At 43.1% G+C, this 18755-nt stretch overlaps 1 protein-coding gene across 1 annotated transcript in view; it reads left to right on the top strand.

The window, feature by feature from the left end:
• Window positions 1–1322: 1322 nt before the first annotated feature.
• The window catches only part of ADAR (adenosine deaminase RNA specific), a 41713-nt gene continuing 24280 nt past the window's right edge, over window positions 1323–18755 (top strand). The window contains exon 1 of the mRNA XM_059932659.1: window positions 1323–1395. The gene's annotated coding sequence lies outside the window, so the exon portion shown is untranslated. The remainder of the gene's footprint in view (window positions 1396–18755) is intronic.

Below are 18755 nucleotides of genomic sequence, written 5' to 3'. Positions count from 1 at the left end.
CACAGTTGAACACTGACATACCCAAAACCCATCAATTCCACTCCTAGGTAAATATACCCAAGAGAAAAGTTTGTATAGAGGAACCAAAAGGCAATGCTCATAGCAGCACAGTTGGAAAAAGCAAAACAAAAACAAAAACAAAAAAACACCAACAACTGGAAATTGCATAAATATTCAGCAGCCAGAGAATGGATAAATAATGGTACACTCACAAAATGATTTGTTATATAGCAGTGAAAATGAATGAAATGCAACTTCACTCAACAAGAAGAATGAATCTTAGGGCTATGGTCAACATTTGTGTTCTCCCCCAAATTCATATGTTGAAATCCTGAGGCCCAATGGATGGTATTAGGAGGTGGGGCCTTTGGGAGGGGCTTAAGTCATGAGGGTGGAGCCCTCATGAATGGGATTGGAGTTCTTATAAAAGAGACCACACAGAGAACCCTAACTCCTTCTGCCATACAAGGAGAACTCTGCCAAGAGGAAAAGGGCCCTCCCTATAACATGCTGGCACCCTGACTTCCAGCCTCTAGAACTGTGAGAAATAAATTTCTGTTTAAAAATCTGGTATTTGTTATAGCAGCCTGAATGGACTAAGTAACTTAGGAACGTGTTTGTTAAAATAAAAGTCCAGAACATTAGATGAAAGTTCAAACACACACACACAAAACTAATTTAAAAAAAAAAAATAGCGTTTTATAATGCATATAACTGTGAAAAGAAATTAAAGCAATATAAAAGTTGTGTAAACACAAGTCAGGATGGAGGTTACTTCTGAGGGGAAGGCAGAGGTAAAGGATGGCGACCACTTATAAGTACATTAAAATTATTGATAATATTTTAGTTCTTGGTTGGGGTGGCAAAATGGGGAGTTAAAGGTGATGTTCATTATAACATTTAAAAAATATTTAATTTGAACGTGCCATACAAGGAATACTGATTATAGGGTATTATTAACTAATTCTGTGTACTTGATATCCATTTAAAAAAAAAAAAAAAAAGATGGTACCCACATACGTCTCAGGCCTTCTGGCCCAACTACGTTATAAATGACTGAGGAGTTTAATCAAGGCCATGAGCAAAAATGTAGCATACCAAACCCAGGTACCTACTCTCCACCGTGCCTACGACAACGCCATTAACAGATTAGTAAAAACCCAAGGAGGAAGCAACAAAATCCTAGCTTAACTAGGACGCAAACAAAAGAGGGAGCAATCACGTGGTGCTCCCTCCCACGCCCGGCGCGCCAATGATGTCACCAATCCGCGACCGGGCCATTGATTCCCGACTGAAGGTAGAGAGGGCTACGTGGTGGGGGAGGGCGGGGGGAGGGTCCCGGCGCCACTGGCAGTCTCTGGTGTCGCGCTGTGTCCCGGAGAATTACAAGACCCGGTAAGAGGCTTTTCCCTTCCCCGCTATCACCTTCTGTGGCCTGAACGCCCGGCTCGCGCCGCCGCTCCAGTGTCCGGCGCTGCTGGAAGGGGGAGCGCAGGGGCGCCCGGGTGGGCTGTGAGTGTGGCCGCAGGGCCAGATGGGGAGGCGGGGGTCGGGGGCAGCGGCGGGGCTCAGCAGCCTTGCGGGGAGGCGGGCGCCGGGGGCCAAGGGCTTGTGTGCGGGCGTTTGTGCTCCCGGGTGTGCGCGGGTGTGGGCGGCAGAGGCTGCGCACGGATGCTCCGGCGCTCGTGCCAGCCGGAGCCGAACAGCTGGGTACCAAAGGCCCTTGTGTCCCTCTCGCCAACTCCCTCCCCTGGGGGAGAGTGACTGGAGAGCTAGGCGCCTGGGACTCGTTCAGGTCCGCGCCTTCCTGCGCCTTCTCCTCTGACTGCATAGGCCCGCGCCTCATCCCTGGGATAATATCCGCAGCCCTTGGCGTGCCTTATACGGGGAAGGCGTAGGCGTCCGCGGTGGAGAGCCCACTGCGGGGTCACGGCCACTGCGTTCTGCCTCGGTCTGGCCTTGGTGCAGGAGGCCTAGTTGCGTCACCTCCCCTTCCTTCATCTGCTTGGCTTGATTCTTGGGTCCCGCTAGAGGGTAAGCCTGCCTCAGGTGTGCCCTGTTGGTGTCAGAGTTTGGGAAACTTGCCTTTCAGAGAGGCATACGCACCTGTCATTGGATTTTAAACGCAGTGTCGGGGAGTCCCAGCCTCCGGTTGGGGAGGGAACAGAGCCTAAGCTGCTAAGGGAGAAGATTTGCACACAGAGGCCTACACAGTGGCTGCTGTTGGAGAGGGAGGCCGGATTGCTAGAACAGGTCACTGGGAGCCGAGAACGTCGGAGCAACAAATTGTCGATCAAATGCGAGTGATGATGGCAGTTTCTTTCTTTACTAAAGAAGGCCCGTTCCCATCGTTTCAGAGATTTTGAGATATCTTTTCCGTTATTTCATTATTTCACAGACAGCTGGGTGTGCTTGCTGTATGGGAGGCAGGGAAAAGAGTGGAAAGGGGGCATGACTTTTGGGAGTCTGGTCTGCGTTTGCCAGCTGTGTGACAGTGAGTGAGTTATTTAACCTTTCTACTCCTACTTGGTCTTATCTACAAAATGAGGATAATTATATCTACCTTGCAGGGTTGTTGTCAGAATCTGAAGTGTCTAGCTATTATTAGTAAGGGCCCAGCACTTGAACTTGCTCCCTTGCTGAAGGTTTCCCATTGGTACAGCTGCTTGAAAAGCAGGGGAATGTTTTGCTATTCTGTGTGCTTGCTGTTCTGCCAGATATGATAAAGCAGACTTGGGGTGGCGGGGGAGACTCAAAACCCATAATCTCTCTACAATAGACCATAACATTTTCAAACTGGAAAAAGTCTCACTTTATTCTCTTAATTATAGCTTCTCTTTATTGAGCACATGCTATGTGTGTGACCCTGTACTGAGCTCTCAACATACACTAATTTCTTTAATCCCTCCGGCAGCCCAGTGCTATAATAAGTACTATCCCCATTTTGCAGATGCAGAAGGTGAGCTTAGCCAAGTTCCTGACACTATTTAATGGCAGAGCTGAAACTTGAACCCAGGCCCTCAGGCTATGTAGGGGTTGGGTCTTGTTATTTCTCAGTGACTAGAATCCTGGCAGTGTGAGGTGTAGTGGGGGAAGGGAGGCATAAGCAGAGTTTAGAGGGCCGGTATTTGCTGTAAGAATAACATCTCAGGGCTTCCCTGGTGGCGCAGTGGTTGGGAGTCCACCTGCCAATGCAGGGGACACGGGTTCGTGTCCCGGTCCGGGAAGATCCCACATGCCGCGGAGCGGCTAGGCCCGTGAGCCACAACTACTGAGCCTGCGCGTCTGGAGCCTGTGCTTTGCAATGAGAGAGGCCGCGACAGTGAGAGGCCCGCGCACCGCGATGAAGAGTGGCCCCCGCTCGCCGCAACTGGAGAAAGCCCTCGCACAGAAACGAAGACCCAACACAGCCAAAATAAATAAATAAATAAATATATTTAAAGTCCAAAAAAAAAAAAAAAAAAGAATAACATCTCAAATTGTCCAGTGATAAATTACCTTTTATTTTACATTTTACCCAGCATTGTCCAGATGCAAAGCAAGATTTAGCCTTTTCACCCAGAGAAAAAGGAAAGGCTCATGGGCTCACAGTGCTGGGATAGTGGGCAAACAGTAGGTATTTGGTAAATGTCTGTGGAAAGAAGAAAAAATCTTGAGGTATTGTTACGTCTGCCAGAAGGAGACCCATTGCTAACACACACAGTTTCCTTTAAGCTAGCTATTTTTATACTGTAACACAGTGTAATATGAGCATCTTTCTGATTCATGGATTTAAAGATTTGAAGCCGTGTTTCAGACCAAGACTGGTATTATTATCTGTGACCAACTGATTTGAGTTTATGTGAACAACAGGGTCTGAGCCCCTTTTGGGCTTCCGTAGTGATCTCTTGAGATACAGCAGTTTATTTTGCTATAACATCTGTTAGACTTGGACCATAGTGGGTACAGCTGCTTGAGTTAAGTTTCCTGGAGAACACTGGATGATGGTTTGGTATCAGGGATACAGAGTTCAAAATATTAAGTTTGTCACAAAATTAAGTATTTGAGAAAGATCTGTGACGGATGTGCATTAATGTGGTAATGGTAAACGGGTTTTAAACAGATGATATTCTTGGTGTTTTTGATGAGCCATTCTGTGTTGGTTCTCAGTCTGAAAATGACTTAGGGCTGTATAGTGAATTATTACGAATGCAGAAAGGTTTATATAACCCATCCATATAGATTGTGACAAGTAAACTCTCAGTTCCTCCACCCAAGGAGCTTTCATTGCTGCTTCTATACCCTCCCAGACGCCTTGAAGCCACCTATTTCATCATGTTTATCAAACTTAATGGGAGAGACCCTTTAACATAATTTATCCTCCCTTTCCCTCTGTACCCCCCCACCACCACACACAGAGTGAAGTTCTTTCCCCAGAAGGGGGTATATTAATCTAGTTGCAAATGGCAGAAACCTAATGTAAACTAACATAAGCAAAAAAGGGTTGATCATTTAACTAGGAGGTCCAAATGTGAGCTTCAGGCATGGCTGGATCATGAGGCTGAAATGATGTCATGAGAACTCTCTTCGCCCTGCCTTTCTCTGCTTCTTTTTGTTTATTGCCCTCATTCTTTCCTGCTGTTTTCTCCATACATACTGAAAAAGGTGACTCTTGGCAGCCCCAAGCCTATGAGCTTACAGCTCTCTTCTAGCATTGTAAACTAATCATGTGGACAAGGAGCTAGGGATGCCATGTTTAGACAGATCTGTGTCACAGGCCCACTTTTGAGATGAAGGAGTAAAATTTCCTTCCATAACCACATGGGATGGGGAAGTGCAGAGGTACTAGACAGGTGAAAACAACAGATGATTACTGTAAGTGTGTGTGTATACATAGGCATATGTGCTGACATGTGTGCTTATATCCCACTTCTTTGAGGCCTTTCCAGAGCCTTCCTACTGGAATGGATCCACGTGGTTTTGTTTGTCCATCACACGTTGTTTTTTTTTTTTTAATTTATTTATTTATTTATGGCTGTGTTGGGTCTTCGTTTCTGTGCGAGGGCTTTCTCTAGTTGTGGCAAGCGGGGGCCACTCTTCATCGCACTGCACGGGCCTCTCACTATCGCGGCCTCTCTTGTTTGCGGAGCACAGGCTCCAGACGCGCAGGCTCAGTAATTGTGGCTCACGGGCCCAGTTGCTCCGCGGTATGTGGGATCCTCCCAGACCAGGGCTCGAACCCGTTTCCCCTGCATTGGCAGGCAGATTCTCAACCAGTGCGCCACCAGGGAAGCCCACACGTTGTTATTTTGTTGTGGCATTGATCATGTTCTTTTCATCCCTTCCGCTCCTTTGCATCTGCTGTTTGTGCATGCACGCGTGTACACACACACACACACACACACACACACACACACACACTGTTTTGTCTGACTGACTTCCTTTTGGATTCAGGTCATGCTTCTCTTCTCAGAAGGCTTCCTTGATCTCCATCAACGAGGAAGTCACATCCCCTGAGCACAACCCTACTGTGGATTTGATTTCTGTTTGATAACAGTCTATTTTCTAGTCAGTTCTCCACTAGACTGAGAGCCCCTTGAAGACAGAGGTGCCCTTTGCTTTGTATTCCTTACCTCCTCCTTAGCTGCATTATTTTTCTTCTTAGCACTTACAACCAGTTGACACTGTATATTTGTTTGTTGCCTGTCTTCTCACTAAAACATCAGCTTCATGAAAATAATGAGGAAAGGAATTTTTATTTTATTTACTGCTGTATCTCTAGGGCCTAGGACGTGCCTGGCACATAGTATGTGCTTAATAAATGTTTATTAAATGAATGAATGAAAATCTGCCCACAGGGAGAAAATGATGCCACGGTGTTGATGAGGATTCAATCTGCATGATAGATATAGTTCTCACTGTAAATGTCTGTAAATGCAAGTACATGTAAATGCCCCGGAAAGGCAGAACCTCTCTCCCCATGTGCATCTGAACCTACAGAGGTGAAGGGTCAGGCCCCAAGGAGCAGCCACCTGGAAATTCCACCCTGTGAGATATTTCACCCCCCTCAAACCCTTCTGAACTATGATAGGTTGTATATTAAGGCTTTTTTTTTTGTAGTTTGAGTCTTTTTTTTCCTTAGAGTATTTATCTTTTTTTTTTTTTTCTAATTTTATTTATTTTTGGCCATGCTGGGTCCTCATTGCTGCACGCGGGCTTTCTCTAGTTGCGGTGCGCGGGCTTCTCACTGCGGTGGCCTCTCCCTTTGAGGAGCATGGCCTCTAGGAGCGCGGGCTTCAGTAGTTGCGGCACGTGGGTCCTAGAGCGCACGGGCTTCAGTAGTTGTGGCTGGTGGGCTTAGTTGCTCCGCGGCATGTGGGATCTTCCCGGAGCTCAAACCTGTGTCCCCTGCATTGGCAGGCGGATTCTTAACCATTGCTCCACAAGGGAAGTCCCGGAGTATTTATCTTTAAAACATTCCCTTGAGCGCTTACAGTGTGCCAGGCATGGTTTTAAGTCCCTTAACAACTTATTCTTTGACTGGAGTTTGGGGATCAAGGTTGTGAACTTTAAAACTTTTTTTTTCTTTTTAAATACAAAAACACTCAAAAGAGGCTAAAAAAAATCCAAACTAGAAAATTATAAAAGAAATGAGACCCCTCTCCATCCAGCTTATCTCACCCTCCAGAGGTAGAGCTACTACTAATAGCTTGGTGTGTGTCTCCTCCCTTACCTTTTCTTAGGCTTTTGTAGTCAAAGCTATTAAATAAAATACACTCCATCTTGTTGTCATTGTTTGATTTTCACCCAGATGCAGCCATGTTCTACATGCTGATCTGCACCTTTCCTTTTCCATAGCTGTCTTCAATGTGCTTCTGCTGCACCCACCACTACTCCCCAGGGAGAGCACCCTGTCTCGGGGTGATGGGGGACTTGCAGCCCAGAATTGCAGTCTGTCCTTCAGGACAGGGGCTGCTCGGGTGTTGGTCTTCAGCCCTCTCCCAGGGAGGGCCCAAATCCACATCCATCTTCCTGGGTACTATTGTGCCTTATCTTATCTTAACCTACCCATGCCACACCCACCCCCCCAACAAAAATAGCGGGAGGGGGAATACCCTTTTGTTTCTTCTTTTAACACACAAAAAGTAGTTCTCATACAATTAGAGGCTTGAGGTGAAAGGGCTAATGTTTAACCCCACACTCACCCCCAAACGTCTGGATCCCCCGCTTCTACCCAGCTGCAATACCTTCTTGTAGTGCTTAGTCCTCATTTGCTTCCTAAAAAGTGAATATGAGTTTATACTGCACTGCCTGACCATTCGCTGTTGCCTCTGTCTCACCCTGCCTTCTCCAGGACTGGGTATTTTAAGTGAAAGAGGAAAATCTTAGCTAGATTGAAAAACGGTGTCTCATTTTAATCTGCATTTTTTGTTATGATTAAGTTTGAACTTTTCTTTTTTGCATATGCATAGTAACCTTTTTTATTTCCATTTTAAAAAATCTGTTAATTCCTGATTTTGTCTATTTGCTTATTGTGTCTAAGTGATTTTTTTTATAAATTATACAAATACTCTAAAAAATATGAGTATATGCTCATTGTAAAAAACAAACAAAAATCTCTTATTTGCTGTAAATATTCTTCCAGTTGGTTGTTTGCCATCTAATTTTGGCTTTATCATTAAACATACAAAACCTGTTTTTCATTCTTCTGCAGACAAATTTTGTCCTTTTTGATTTCTTCCTTTGCTTTTAAGCTTAAAAATATTTTTTCTTCATTTTGTGTTCTAAAGGTTTGCTTTTTGACATATGACTTTGAAAAGCTAATATTCAGTTTTATTTCAGATTTAAACAAGATATTTGATGAAAATATTGTACAGTGTTTTAAATAAAAGCAGTTTTAATAAGATAAAGGTCTGTGGGGGCTTCCCTGGTGGCGCAGTGGTTGAGAATCTGCCTGCTAATGCAGGGGACACGGGTTCGAGCCCTGGTCTGGGAAGATCCCACATGCTGCGGAGCAACTAGGCCCGTGAGCCACAACTACTGAGCCTGCACGTCTGGAGCCTGTGCTCCGCAACAAGAGAGGCCACGATAGTGAGAGGCCCGCGCACCGCGATGAAGAGTGGCCCCCGCTTGCTGCAGCTAGAGGAAGCCCTCGCACAGAAAAACGAAGACCCAACACAGCCAAATAAATAAATAAATAAATAAATAAATAAATAAATAATTAAAGGTGCTAATAATTTTTTAAAAGTCTGTGTTTTGTTTTTTATAAATTTATTTATTTATTTATTTTTGGCTGTGTTGGGTCTTTGTTGCTGCGCGTGGGCTTTCTCTAGTTGCAGCGAGTGGGGCTACTCTTCATTGCGGTGTGCTTACTTCTCATTGCGGTGGCTTCTCTTGTTGCGGAGCACGGTCTCTAGGCATGCAGGCTTCAGTAGTTGTGGCTCGTGAGCTCTAGAGTGCAGGCTCAGTAGTTGTAGCGCACGGGCTTAGTTGCTCCGTGGCATGTGGGATCTTCCCGGACCAGGGCTTGAATCCGTGTCCCCTGTATTGGCAGGCAGATTCTTAACCACTGTGCCACCAGGGAAGTCCTATGTTTTGTTTTAAAGATACTTACATTAGTGCGTATATATCATTTATTTTTCCTTTTTTAAATTTAGCAGAATATCAAAGCTTGCTCCACAAAACTGAGTTCAAATGTATGTATAATTCTCATCATTTTAATGTTCTTAAGCATTTCCATAAATTGCTGCATGAGATGTTTATCTGTTGCTGTTGATCTGGTTTAAAGAAGCACTCTTATTCTGTTAGCAACTTCTCGGTGTATAGCCAAGATGATGAATTTAGCCTCTTCCAGTTCACCTGTCTCACCATTTCCCTAAGTCTCTTTTTGAGATGTAATTATATACAGTAAAAATATTTAATGAATACGCTATGGTATTCATTGAATACCATTCAGTAAATTTTGACAAATACATATACCCATTTAATCACCATCCAAATCAAGAAATAAAGGATTTCCATCACCCCAGAAAGTTCCCTCGTGCACCTTTCTAGTCACCGCTGTCCCCAAAGGCCACCACTGTTCTGATGTCTATCACCATAGGTCAGTTTTGCCTGTTCTAAAATGTTATATAAATAGAACTATATAGTATGTACTTTATGTGTGGCTTCTTTTAGTGAGGTTCAGCCATGTCGCATGTGTCAGTATCCACTGTATGTATATACATTAGTCATTTATTCATTCATCAGTTGGTGTGCTTTGGGGTTGTTTCCAGTTTGCGGCTATCAAGAATAAAGCTCTAGGAACATTCTTTTTTTTTCTTCTTTTTCATTCTTTTTTTTTAATTGTGGTGAAAAACACATAAAATTTACCAAATTAACCATTTTTAAGTGTACAGTTCAGTAGTATTATGTATATTCACATGGTGAAAAGTTCAGATCTCCAGAACTTTTTAATTTTGCAAATCTGAAACTCTGCACCCATTAAACAACTCCCCCTTTCCCCTTCTCCCTACCCCTGGTTCCATAAACATTCTTGTATAAGTCTTTTTGTAGCCATCTCTTTTCATTTTCCTTCGGTAAGTACCCAGAAGTATAGCGGCTGAGTCATACATAGGGTGTTTACATATTTAGCCTTAGAAGAAATTGCCAAACAGTTTTCCAAAGTGGTTGTACCATTTTACATTCCGACCAACAGTGTATGAGAGTTCTACTTGCTCCATATCCTCACCATTAGATATTATGAGGGGTTTTTTTTAGTTTTATTTTAGCCATTCTAATAGCTATGAAGTGGTATCTCATCGTGGTTTTATTACAGCATATCTTAATCACTTATTTACATGGCTATTTCCATTATTACACTGAGCTTCTTAAGGGCAAGGTTCATGCAATACATGAACCTCTTTTTCTTATTAACTTTTCCCCTTTGAGTGTGATAGATGCTTTATTATAGAAAACTTGAAAATTGAAGAAACTATTAAAATGAATAAAATCTCTGGTAACCCTACTTCTCAGATATCATCATTAACATTTTGGTGTCTTTTTTTTGTTTTTTTAAATTTTATTTATTTATTTATTTTTGGCTGTGTTGGGTCTTCGTTTCTGTGCGAGGGCTTTCTCCAGTTGTGGCAAGCGGGGGCCACTCTTCATCGCGGTGCGCGGGCCTCTCACTATCGTGGCCTCTCTTGTTGCGGAGCACAGGCTCCAGACGCGCAGGCTCAGTAGTTGTGGCTCACGGGCCTAGTTGCTCCGTGGCATGTGGGATCTTCCGAGACCAGGGCTCAAACACGTGTCCCCTGCATTAGCAGGCAGATTCTCAACCACTGCGCCACCAGGGAAGCCCATTTTGGTGTCTTTTGTGCAGTGCTGTGTTGGTTAGCCCACAGATAGGGCAGTTCCAGGGTAGATTGATTCAGCAACTCAGAGTTGTCCCAGCCCTCTACTCTGCCATCCTCAGGGCATCATTTATTCATAGCAAGGAACCTTTGTGACAGAAAGCCCTTGACAGACTTCCTTTGTGTTTTGTTGGCCAGAGTTGTATCACATGTATCACTGGCAAGAGGAGTGGAATTGCCAAAACCAAGTTAGATTAGACTAATCACAGTCCTCCCTCTGGGTCTGGGGAGGGAGCCTGGCCTTCTCAGATGAATGTGGACACAATCAGGGTTCTCTCAGAAGGGAAGGCAGAGTTCTAGGGTAGGCACTCAGCACTATCTGCCACTTGGGCATTTTGTTTTTCAAAGCCAAAATTGTTCTCTATTTAAATTTTATGTCTTTCCACTTATTATGAACTAAACATCTTCCATGGCATTAACTCTTTGTAAATGTCACTTTTATGTATTGTATAATTTACTACTGTACCAGAATCTACTTGACTGTGTCTCTAGTTTTGGACATCAAATCTATTTTCAGTTTTTTGCTATTGTAAACAATTCTATAGGGAGCTTAAATTTCTGTACTAGACTTCAAATTATCTTCCTCAAGGTAGATTTTTATGATTGGATCATTAATTACACTTATTAATAATTATGTAGCAATATGATTACATATTAATAATGATTGTTGATTATTAAATGAGGTTATTAACATATTTAAGACTTCTGACACACATTGTCCAATTGCTTTGTAAAAAAAAGCATCTTAGTCTTACCACCATAGTGTAGAATGCCTATTTCTCCTCCTTTCCTTATTTTTTTACTTTTCTCCCTCCTCTTTCTTTCATTCAATCATTAATGTATATTCCTTTGACAAATATTTGTTGAATACCTTTTATAGCCAAAGCACTGTGCTCGGTCATGGGGGGTACAAGGCTAGTACTGCTCAGGACAGACAGACAAAGATCATGCAATTGTGTAACTACAGCTACTGATAAGGATTATGAAGGAAGCTTCCTAGGGTTATGGATACTATAAACTCTATATGCCGTCTGGCATAGGGACAGGACTGGAGGAGAAAACAGTCTACGACTTGGCTTTTTCGAGGCTGCAAGAGTGCTCTGTGGCTATTGGGCAAACAGGATGGAAGGTGCCTTTTGTGAAGTATGGGAGAATAGGCTTGGCTGGAGAGTGGGAGTGCACAGCCGACCTTGTTATGGACTTGGGCCTTTATCCCAAGAGTAACATGTAGCCAATAAAGGGTTAAAGAAGGGAGGTGATGGTGACCTAACCATCTTTGAGAACATTTTGGAGGGGGCCAGAGGGGATTCCTAGAGTCCAAGATTAGATTGTGAAGGTAGCCATGGAATCTCCCCACCTGGCACTGGGTCATTTTTTTTTAATTGCTAATTTTATGAATGAAAACGTAAAACATATTACAAGTGTAACTGAATATTTCCCCAAGCGTTTGACAGGCATTTGCACTTCCTTTTTTGGGAACTGGCTTTTTTATCTACTGCAGAGTTAGTGGGGGCAGTGTAATGGCCAAGAGCACCCGCTCTGGAGCCAAAATGCCTTGAGTCTGAATCCTGGCTCAGCCTGTTACTGGCTGTGTTATCTCGAACAACTTTGGCCTACCTCAGCTTTTCATGCTGTAACATGGGGACAGTAACAGTGTACCTCTCTCATAAGGTGGTTGTGAAAATTAAAAGATAAAGTACAGGGACTTCCCTGGTGGTCCAGTGGCTAAGACTCCATGCTCCCAATGCAGGGGACCTGGGTTTGATCCCCGGTCAGGGAGCTAGATCCCACATGCATGCCGCAACTAAGAGTTCGCATGCCTCAACTAAGGAGCCCGTGAGCCGCAACTAAGACCCGGTGCAACCAGAAAAATAAATAATAAAAAATAAAAGATAAACTACAGTGCTGGCCCATATGAGCACTCCATATGTACATGCTGTCTTATCTAGGTATGTGGGCTTTATATATACACATATACATATTAACTCTGTCCTGTGTATGATGTGTTGTAACTGTGATTCCCTGTCCATTTTCATTTTTTTATTAATGTCTCTTTTTAAAAACTTTTTTCTGTGAACATTTTCAAACATCATGTCACTATTTTGAAGTACAAAAATTTATCTGCAGTGAACAGATGTCAGTCTTCTCCTTTGTGATGTCTTCCATTGCTGTGAAACAGGTCAAGTCATACACAAAGACTTTTGTTTTTTAGTGTTTTTATTTAAAATACTTCACAAATAATCCTTTAATCCATTTGTAATTTATTTTGGTTTATTAATATAAGGCAAGACTCTGAATAGATCTTTCTTTCCAAAAAGCCTATCAATTAGCCAAGTTCCATCTATAGACTAATCCTTCTTCCCCTCACTGCTGCTTTTGGCTCCTATCATGCATTGGATCTGTACACACACTTGGGTCTATTGGGGGAAAAGTGGTTCTGCTCTATTAGGCTGTAGCACCATTCCTGTATTATACCAGTACTGCTTTGATTTAATCAGTATGGCTGTCCTCTTAAAAATATTTTGGCTATTCTTGCCTGTTTGTTCTTGCACTTGAACTTTAATCATTTTGTCAGGTATCCACTCCTTACTGCCCCTAACCTCATTAGAATTTGCAATAAACTGTTATTTAATTTGGCACTAATTGGCATTCATAAACTATTCCGCCATCACATTTGGAGCTGGTGTATCCTTCTATTTAAGACAGGTATTCCTCAACAGAGTTTTGTACTTTTCCACATGTAGACTCCTCACATTTCTTAGGATTATTCCCAGATGTTTCCCTTTTCTTTTTTAATGTTTTATTTGCTGTTAAGAATATAGTATTTTTCATATAAGGAAGGGAAGGGTTGTGTTTTGTATATTTCTCTTATATCCAGCCATATTCCTTAACTGATGGTGGTCCAAGAGTTCTCATTTAATCTTCTTGGAGCAACAAGGGTTACGATATTATCATCTGCAAATAATGTTTTTCTTTCCTTTTTTAATAATTTATCTCTTGTTTCTGTTTTGTGTTACAGAATATGCTAGGATTTTCAAAATAATGTTAAATACCATATTTCTTTGATTCTAAGACCACTGAGCATAAGAACATGCTGTCAACTTAATAATAGCTTTTAGGGACTACTAGTCAAAATATACCGATATATAATGTAAATGCATGTCATTCACATCCCAATATCAGAAATGTTTGGAGTACATCTCAGAATTGAGGAGATAAGATAACAGTGGTAATGGTGGCCCTCCTTATTTTATTTCTTATTTTAGTGGGAATGCCTAACTATTCCATTTTAAATATGATATCGGCTGTCAGTTTATGATAGGTAGTCTTTGTTATATTACAGAAATATCCTTTTCTTCAAATAAAACAAAAAGCTCTAGTTCTGCTGGACAGTAATGAGAAGGCTGTACTGTTTGGTTTAACAAAAAAGTGGAAGTTGTGGCTGTGCACATCGTCTGTGCCAGCTGGTCTGCTGGTCTGTTGCCGCCTTTTTCCTTGATAGCCCCAAACGCAGAAATCCGTGGCTGCACAGCAAGGTCTGTGCCAGTCCTGTGCCCGGAGCTCCCTGATGTGCACAGCCTGTCGAGGATGGTGTATTAGTTTCCTACAGCTGCAATAACAAATTACCACAGATTTGGTGGCTTAAAACCATAGAAGTTTATTCTCTCACAGTTCTGGAGGCTAGAAATCTGAAGTCAGTTCACTGGGAGGAAGTCGAGGTGTTACAGGGCTGTGCTCCCTCCAGGGCCTCTACGGGAGAGTCGGTCCTTGCCCCTGCCAGCTTCTGGTGGCTGCCTGCATTGCTTGACTTGTGGCCGTATCACTCCAGCCTTCAAGGCCAGTGTCTTCAAATCTCTCTCTGCTACGTCTTCACCGTCTTCACGCACCTTCTCCTCTGTGTGCGTAGATGGAAATTTTTCTGAACTTGTCGATGCTGAAGGAAATGCTTTTAAAGTCATATGTTAGGAATAGCAAAGCCTTATTCATTCCCTTTGGGAAGAAGATTGTGGTCATCTGGAAATAGCTCTAGGTCAATTCTCAGAAAATCAATACGCTGAAATTCAGTTCCACAAAAGCCCCTAAACCTTGCCCCCTCCCACTGTCCCCCGGTCTCCTCCTCAATCTCCAGCTCTTCAGCTTCAGGGAGACGGGCAGAGTACATTCCCCCTAATACTGTTGTGAAGGAAGAATAAAAACTGGTCAATTAAGACTAGAGAGCTTAAAGAAAAAGGTAAAGTCTTTTTCATATTGGTAGTTTAGTAAATCGGTTATTCAGGGAATTGGCCACTTGGCAAGTCAGCTTTCTGCGATTGGCTGTTGCTGAAATCGGCCCACTTCCCCAGGAAACACTGCAGAACTTGTGGGCAGAGGCTGCCCTCAGGCCTGCCTAGAACAGGACTGCACTTGTCCCCTCTGCTTCCTACAAGCCATGGAGATGGGGACACTGCCCTTGCAGGAAGCTGGGACTGAGCCCAGCCACTCATAGGCTAGGTCCTAGGGGTGAGAAGGAAGAGAAGGCAAGAGTGAGAGGGAGGTCCCCCCCTTTGGACTCTGGCTCAGCGGAACCCACGTGTGGCCCAGTAGCTGAACCTCTTTGCTGGCCAGAGCCAAACTAGACGTCAGTCAGGTGCTGCATGCCAGACCACCTAGCATGGAAGAGGTGGTTTCAGGGTGTCAGGACTTATTGCATAAGACCACAAGCTATGTAGAGTCATCTTGTGGGGTGGTTATGAGACTAAATGTACATTCACTGTTTAAACTTGCATGTAAAATATTCAGCACAGGCATGTTAGCCATTATTATTAGTATTGTTTTGACATTATTACCAATATATCTTTAAAATATGGTAATACTTATCACAGTGCCTATAGATGGTTTGATAAATACCATTTTCTTCTTTCATTTACTGGATAACTTTGGGTAGAGGCACATACCCACTTCTGGAGACCTCTGTTTCTTCTGGGGGTACCTGAGGCATCTCTTGCTTTCTTGTAACTTCAAAAGCCAGTCTAGTCATTAACCTCAATAGAATATAAATCAGCATAAAGACAGCTGTGGAGCACTGCTCAGCCAGTTGGGCAACTTCGCTATTCTGCCTTATAGGTTATCAAAGCAAGTCGGGTTATTATAGGAAGACCCTGTAAATTGTGAAAATTATGTTCATGTGGCAGTAGCTGTTTAGTGGAATAAAAAACCCAATGATATATTGAAAGAGAAACAACAAAAACAAAAAAAGGAAGGCAATAAATTTATGCCTAGCAACTCTACGAATTGCTTCTTATGTATTTCCTAGGAGTTAAGAACATGAGTTTATTTTTGTACAGATCCTACTCTAAAATAGTGCCCTAGTACTTAAAAATACCTCAGTAATTCATTACTTTTTTGATAATGTGTTGCAAGTTCAGTAACACACATTCACAGTCAGTACATTTCTGTTGCAGTATCTGCTGTATGAGCAAATACTGAAGGAGTTTGCAGACATCTGCTTTACAGTAGGGAGATAGATGATCCAATTGGATGTAGCCCATATGTGCAGTAAAGTCTGGTTATAGGAAATTACAGACTAAAAAGACTGTTGTTGTAAATATGCACCCCTGCACACAGTAAGGTTAAACAGAAAATCCGCAAGCCAAATTAATCATTACAAAGAAGACTAACAGTTATATTTATAGCATAAAAGCAAGAATAGCAGGGACTGGAAACTAAAACCAACCCAGTAACCCAGATGATAATGCGTCCTTCCCCATAATTGGTGAAGTCCAGGCCCCTGCAGGCACACATGGAGCCAGAGCTTGGCAGTGTTATGTGGCAGCCAGATTTCTGAGAACACTGAATGGGGGGCTTTTTCTGTAATACCTAATTTTAGATGGTAACTCTTAATCACTTAGGTGATGGTTAGCAAGTAGCCCTAGGTAGTATGTTCACAGGAGGTCTTGCATTTGGGGTTACTTCACAGCTGAGCAGCAGACACAGGCTCCTGGGGAGGTGAGCCCCAGTGTTAGGAGAGCTGTGCCTGTGTGTCCATGGAGGCTTTATGCACAGGGAAAACAGCAAGGGTGGACACCAGTGAATTAACAATGGAGATTTAGGGGTAACTTTGACAGTGTTTGCTCATCTGTATTTTCTGAAACTTTTTGCAATGAACCTGTTACTTTTGGTTAATTTTTAAAAGAGCTTCATCCAACTCCTCAAGCCCCTACAACAGAACAGCACAAAGACTGATGTCACCACCTCACAACCCTGTGGGAGCTGAAACAATCCCTGATGGGGAGAAGATGAAATGTTTATGAATAACTCTTGTCTGCAGTTACTCGAGCTGCTGAGATTAAATGACAAGAGCAGTTGTTATTCTTTCAAGGCATGAACTGAACCTCTGTTGAGGAAACATATTTCCCCTCCCTGCTTCACCACTGCATCCTAGGTTCGATTCAAAGCCATGGAGGCAGCAGCGGTGCAGCTTCCCGTGCACAGTAGCTCTGATTACTGCTTCTCTGGATCTTCTTTTTTTTTTTTTTTTTTTTTAATTTATTTATTTATTTGGCTGTGTCAGGTCTTAGTTGCAGTGCGCGGGATCTTTCATTGTGGCACACAGGCTTCTCTCTAGTTGTGGCGCACGGGCTCAAGAGCGCGTAGGCTCAGTAGTTGTGGCGCGCGGGCTTAGTTGCCCCGCGGCATGTGGGATCTTAGTTCCCAGACCAGGGATCGACCCTGCGTCCCCTGCATTGGAAGGCAGATTCTCAACCACTGGACCCCCAGGGAAGTCCCTGGATCATTCTTGTAGATGTAGGTTAAAGGCTTTGGGATTGTTTAGCTTGAAGGCAAGAAAGCAGAGGTAAGACGTAACTCATTTCATTATACTTAAATGAAAAGTAGAACATGGGGAGGTAAGCTGGAATTGCTACAGGGAGAGTTTGCTGTTGTTTTTAACCTTTTAAAATTGTGAAGTACAGCACATACATACAGAAAGGTACAGAAAGCGTCAGCGTATAACTTAAGGAATTATTGGAGAGCCATCTATGTAGCCACCACCCAAGTCAAGAACTAGAACATCACCGGCACCCAGAACTTTCCTTCCCAGGCAAAACCCCTCCTCCCTCCCTAGAGATAACCACCATCCTGTCTTTTATGCAGTGTATACTATAGTTGTTTTGCCTGGTTTGGGACTTTATGTAAGTGAAACAATGTAGTATGTGTATGGCTTCTTTCACTCAGTGTCATGTTTAGATAATTAGCCACCTTGTTGCATGTGGTTATAGTTCTTTCATTTTTGCTTCTGTATCATATTCTATCATAGGCAAATGCCACCATTTATCCATTTTCCTTTTGATGAACATTTGGGTTGTTTCAGGTTGGGAGCTGTTATGAATAATGCAACTACCAACTTCTTGTATGTGTATCCTGGTCTAGGAGTGGAATTGCTAAATTGCAGGGTGTATACATTCACCCTTTTCCCAGGTTTCCTGTGGTGACTAGGAGCTGCTCTGCTTTCCCCCCTGCTCCCACCTGCTCTGATCAGATGGTTAATGTGCCTGTTTGACGGACGGACGGTAACTCATGAGGCTTTGCTGTGCATTTCCCTAACATGATGAGATTGAGTACCGTTTCTTATGTGTGCTGATATTTTTAATTTCTTCTTGTGACATTCCCATGTCACTGTTTGGTCCATTGTTTTTTCTACCGAGCAGTCGGTTATTCAGTCAACTAACTATAACTCTGAAGGTCACTATGCAGGGGATGTGGGGATGTTCCCTGCCGCAAGGAGAAGACTTTACAGCTCTAAAGGCAGATACATAAACAAGTAGTTCATAACATTGTGATAATCGTTGACGCATCAGTCTCCTCCACTACGCTGACTGTTAGCTGAAGGGACAGGACTTTTGTTTGTGTCATGTCCTCAGTGCTTTACACAGTATCTGGCACACATTAGGTGCTTAGTAAAGTCTCTGTTAAATGAATGAATGAGGCATTTTCAGAGGATGGTGAAAGTGCTCTAGTAGGGGTAAGTGTTGAGTAAGAGAGAAGCACAAAATAAGGAACCACGAATTGCACCCACTCCCCCACCCAGAGTGGGGCAAAGCTTCCCTAGGAGGTAATATTTGAAGCAGATCTTGAAAGACTTTCACCAGAAGCAGTGGAGGAAGTACATTCAAGGCAAAGGAATAGAATGCGCAAAGGCATGGAGAGGGAAAGTACATGCCACCCTAGAAATGAGAAGTTGGGGAGGGGGCCTAACACTTAGGGTGAATGGAGTGAGAGGACAGTGAGAAAGGGCATCAGCTGGAGACAGTGCTGTGAAGGGACTGCCTTGTAAATCTCATAAGCAGTTGTCGACTGAAAAAAATGCACAGCCTAAAAGTTGAGAGTTATGTTTTATTTGGTGGA

This window comes from Balaenoptera ricei, chromosome 1 (genome assembly GCF_028023285.1).
Source record: "Balaenoptera ricei isolate mBalRic1 chromosome 1, mBalRic1.hap2, whole genome shotgun sequence".
Taxonomy (NCBI): domain Eukaryota; kingdom Metazoa; phylum Chordata; class Mammalia; order Artiodactyla; family Balaenopteridae; genus Balaenoptera; species Balaenoptera ricei.
The sequence above is the reverse complement of the archived record's forward strand: the minus strand, read 5'-3'. Positions and strand labels throughout refer to the sequence as shown.